The sequence below is a fragment of the Nomascus leucogenys genome, chromosome 10 (genome assembly GCF_006542625.1).
Source record: "Nomascus leucogenys isolate Asia chromosome 10, Asia_NLE_v1, whole genome shotgun sequence".
In the NCBI taxonomy this organism is placed as follows: Eukaryota; Metazoa; Chordata; class Mammalia; order Primates; family Hylobatidae; genus Nomascus; species Nomascus leucogenys.
Window position 1 is genome coordinate 58,741,061 of NC_044390.1, and position 5,272 is coordinate 58,746,332.

The 5,272-nt window shown below is 46.1% G+C and overlaps 1 pseudogene across 1 annotated transcript; it reads right to left on the bottom strand.

Moving 5' to 3' along the window:
• Nucleotides 1-1,775: 1,775 nt before the first annotated feature.
• Nucleotides 1,776-3,480, bottom strand: LOC100597597 (annotated as a pseudogene). Its single transcript, XR_004032013.1, has one exon. The product of XR_004032013.1 is annotated as a calcineurin B homologous protein 1 pseudogene (transcript).
• Between the last annotated feature and the right edge of the window lie 1,792 nt (nt 3,481-5,272).

Genomic DNA, 5,272 nt, shown 5'->3' on the forward strand with positions numbered 1-5,272 from the left:
ATGAATTCCTACTTCTTACTTTCATACAAAAATTAATGTGAGATATTTTTGCAAGTTTGCTTCACATAAAGGTTCATAAGTTGAATAGTGTTTTTTTTGTTTCAACCACAAGTATTTATTGATGGATCGAAGATACAATTTTAATGGAACAATAAGGCACAACCATGGATTAAAACACTTTGCTATACAGCCAAAAGGGGGGAAAAGCTATAACCTTACGAACTCTATGCCAATCAATAAGCCTCTAAAGTATCTCTCTAATAGATCAGTATCAGACATTCTTCCCTTTTACATAATTCCTGTATTACATCACTTAATCATAAAGTCTGACTGATACTTCAGAAAGAATTCCTCATTCATGGCCGGGCACGGTGGCTCACGCCTGTAATCCTAGCACTTTGGGAGGTCAGGAGTTCAAGACCATCCTGGCTAACACAGTGAAACCTCGTCTCTACTAAAAATACAAAAAATTAGCCAGGCATGGTGGTGGGTGCCTGTAGTCCCAGCTACTCGGGAGGCTGAGGCAGAAGAACAGCGTGAACCCGGGAGGTAGAGCCTGCAGTAAGCTGAGATTGCGCCACTGCACTCCAGCCTGGGCGACAGGAGCGAGACTCCATCTCAAAAAAAAAAAAAGAATTCCTCATTCATTTATATTTGAGCCATCCGGCCTGGCTACTCCCCTGTTCTCTACCCCTTTCTACCACTTTGTGGTGGTATTTTTTAGCAATCCCCTTCCTAAAGAATTACCTACACACATCTTTAATAGTTTTCCAAAGCAAGCAAGCAAGCAATGAGTCAGAAAGTCAGCCAAAGGCAGATGTGTGGATAAATACACTCACAGAGACATACATTAGGATAGCAATAGCCTGATTCACTGAAGTCTAAACTAAGCTGACTTGGCAGAAAAGTTGCTGTGGCTCGCTCAAAGACCTGTAATGCCACCTTAGGTTGTGCTCCTAGTGCCAGACCTCTTGTTTTTAAGGGATTAGCAGTGGTCTAAACGAGGAGCCAGGGAGCTAATATAACCAGGCAGCTAATGATACAACAGTCAATGCTTTGGACGTGTATTAGGAGCAGACTATGGCTTCCATCATGAACATTTGCCAAGTGTAAAATTCATAAAGAATTTTGTGGCTGAGCACGGTGGCTTGTGCCTGTAATCCCAGCACTTTGGGAGGCCGAGACAAGAGGATCACCTGAGGTCAGGAGTTCAAGACTAACCTGGCCAACATGGTGGAACTCCCTGTCTACTAAAAATGCAAAAATTACCCGGTTATGGTGGCACATGTCTGTAATCCCAGCTACTTGGGATGCTGAGGTGGGAGAATTGCTTGAACCCAGGAGGCAGAGGTTGCAGTGAGCCAAGATCACACCACTGCACTCCAGCCTGGGCGACAGAGTGAGACTCTGTCTCAAAAAAAGGAATTTTGTGCAAAACTTCAAGACACTAAGGAAACAAACAATCTTTAAATATTTTGGACTGGGGCCAGGCGTGGTGGCTCATACCTGTAATCCCAGCACTTTGGGAGGCTGAGGTGGGCGGATCACGAGGTCAGGAGTTCGAGACCAGCCTGGCCAACGTGGTGAAACCCTGTCTCCACTAAAAATACAAAAAATTAGCCGGGCATGGTGGTGCGCACCTGTAATCCCAGCTACTTGGGAGGCTGAGGCAGGAGAATCGCTTAAACCCAGGAGGCTGAGGTTGCAGTGAGCGATTGCACCATTGGACTCCAGCCTGGGTGACAGAGCAAGACTCTGTCTTAAAAAAAAAAAAAAATTTGGACTGGGATATTAGGCACTTCTGTAACACTAATCTTTCTACTTGGAAATGTGAAGTGGAAAACATTCCAGTGCACATAACACTGAGGCATAAACCATGCTGCAAAGGTGTGAATGCACGAGGCTTTATAGGGTGCCAAGCCTCCTTGTTAAAAAAAGCCATGAGAAAGTCCCTAGGCATATTGTCAGAGCAGCCATTCTGGTGGTAACGGTGTCCCCAAACTAAGCAAACCTGTAAGCATACTGCTGTTTTTTGAACAGTCAACATTGCTCTAACAAGAGGAGCCACATAGGTACAAAGTTGAGAATCAGAGGCCAGAGGTAGAGTGATGTGGGCAAGCAACCTAGAAGACTTGACTCTATACCTCTCACCAAGGCCACCTTTCAAAAAGGGTATCTCCACTCAGCAGCCTTTGATGACAGAGCAGAGTGCAGAGGATGGTCTCATACTTCTGAGAGAAGTGTTGGTTACCAAAAAGCTCCTGGAGAGGCAACATCCCAGAGGCCCATTTAATAATGAAGGTAAATAAAAACTGCCAGACCCCTGAACTATCCTGCCAAGTCAGAAATACATATATAGGGCATAGCTTGTGGTGCCAAGTAGAACAGAAGAGATTTTGAGGCTTAATGAAAAGCAGAAAGACTGCCAGAGTAAGTGAACAGTATGTTGGATGACAGGGAAGTAGGAAGCAAAGAACATATAAAAAGGATGAAGAAGCATGCTGGCAGACTCGCTGGAGGGAAGGCAGCAGGGCTACAGTCTACATCTGGTGAAAGAGCTTTGCTGGCTTTTTCCTGGCATGATTGCCTCTCTCACTTTCTCTGGATGGATGTGTGGCATTCAGCAGCAGAATGGGGAAGATGATATTTATAAATGAAGAACTAGTGAATGGATACTGAATAGAAATACATAGGGTGTGCCATTCTGTAATGCCCTGTTTATACACCAAAGGCAGGTTTGTGTTGACAGAACATATTTGGGGTTGTCATGCAACAGCAGTAGTACTTTGGGAGAAGGGGAATGAGGGGGTGGAGGTGGAGTTGGTGGAAGGAGGACTTTCAAGTTCCAGTTCTTAAATACTAGACCGCAAGGAACAGTTTGGTTTCCTTTAGTGAAGAAATCGGATGCTCATTTTCTGTTCTACATCCACCTTCTCCAAAACCTTAACAAATTCTGTGAAAGATATGGCACTGTCCCCATCCTGATCAGCCTCCTGAATGGTCCTGTCTGTGATGCTGCCCAGCTGCTCATCTGAGATATTTACTCCGACCATCATGCGTAGCACCTGTAACAGCTCATCACGGGAGATCTTTTCATCTGTATCCAAATCATATAGTCGAAAAGCAAAGTGCAGTTTGTTGCTTCGGCTGTTGAGTGGTTCAGGTCCATTCACATCTTTGCTCTTTTCATTATCCTCAATGGGGCGGAAATGAGCCAAAGTTCGCATGAATCCCCGGAAGTTTACCTGGTCCTCTCCCTCTGGAAAGAAGGCATTGATCCGGTCCCCCAGTGGGTTGATGGCAAGTTCTGGAATCCTCTGGAAATCTTCCCAGCTGAGAGTCCCATTCTCTCCTTTGTCCAGGCTGGTGAACCGGCTGTAGAGGCGAGTGATTTGACTGTGGGAAAAGCCGGTCTCCTTCTTGATCTCCTCGAGCTCTTCGTCCCTCACTCTGTCGCCCAGGCTGGAGTGCAGTGGTGCAATCTCAGCTCACTGTAACCTCTGCCTCCCGGGTTCAAGCGATTCTCCTGCCTCAGCCTACCTGGGATTACAGGTACCCGCCACCATGCCCAGCTAATTTTTGTATTTTTAGTAGAGATAAGATTTCACCATGTTGGCCAGGCTGGTCTTAAACTCCTGACCTCGGGTGATCCACCTGCCTCGGCCTCCCAAACTGTTGGGATTACAGGCGTGAGCCACTGTGCCCAGCATTAAAGTGTATTTCTAATAGACACGTAGGTTTAATTGCCTCTTCTTTTATTTTTCCGTTTAGAGATAGGGTCTCATTTTGTCTCACCAGGATAGAGTACAGTGGCATGATCACAGCTCACTGTAACCTCGAACCTGGGCTCAGGGCATCCTCTTGCCTCAGCCTCCCAAGTAACTGGAACTAGAGGCACATCCTGCCATGCCTTGCTAATATATATATATATATATATATATATTTTTTTTTTTTTTTTTTTTTTTTAGAGATGAGGGTCTCACTTTGTTGCCCAGGCTGGCCTCTAGCTCCTGGCCTCAAGCGATCCTCCAACCTAAGCCTCTGAAAGTGCTGGGATTGCAAGTGTGAGCCACTGTGCCCAGAAATATGTTTAATTCTTAGATGGTTTTAAAATTGCTGTATAACTAAAGAGCTTATGAAACATGACATTTTGGTATTTGTTGTGACTTTTCCACTGGCCTCTTGGAGCAACGAAAACCCTTCTTCTGCATCACTTTCAGCCCATCCCTGAGCAGTATGGGTTGGCTGACAAGGAGGACCCACATACTTTTGCTGCCTGCTGGTGCACACGCTTCCCTGAATCCTAGACTGAGCACATCGGTTGCCATGTGCAAGCGCTATAGATTCAGCACAGTGCTGACCCCACATGCATCCTCCTGATCAGTTCTCGTGAGTGGCCATTCCTGCACTTCAAGAGCAATGGGCCAGGACATAGCAGTGCTGGGAAGGCGGCCTCGCCCTCACCACATCATCTTCTTAAGGATATCTCACTCGTCTCCTCTCCCAGTTCCAGCCCCAGCCCCTTGCTGCCCCCACCTGAGATGTTCTGTTAATTCAAATACCCCAGTGGTGAGGAATATGCAATACCCTTATGGCTGGGTCAGGTTAAGGGGGAAACTTGTAAGACACACTTCTGAAATTTCACAGGGAACTATGGATTTTCAAATTCAGCTTCTGGTTCAGCAGGTTAGGGACAGAGTGTGAGAGTCCACATTTCTAACTCGCTCCCACGTGTCATCGTGTTGGTCCATGGAACATAGCGTTCTCAGGTAATAAAAGACGTGGTTAGATAGGCAGTAAAGTTACACTTTTATAGGATAAGTTACGCTTTTAAAGATAGGTTACACTTTTGTAGTTTTTTTGTTTTGTTTTGTTTTTTGAGACAGAGTCTTGCTCTGTCATCCAGGCTGGAGTACAATGGCACGATCTCGGCTCACTGCAACCTCCGCCTCTCGGGTTCAAGTGATTGTCCTGCTTCGGCTTCCTGAGTAGCTGGGACTACAGGTGCCTGCCACCATGCCCGGCTAATTTTTGTATTTTTAGTAGAGACGGGGTTTTACCATATTGGCCAGGCTGGTCTCAAACTCCTGACCTTGTGATCCACCCACCTCGGCCTCCTAAAGTGCTGGGATTATAGGCGTGAGCCATCGCGCCCGGTCTTTTATAGGATTTTGAGCAGAGAAGTGATGTTTGGTTTGTGTTTGAAGAAGCTTACTCCTGCTGGTGGGCAGAGAATAGATGGTAGAGGGGACCTGGGAGACCAGCTTAAAAG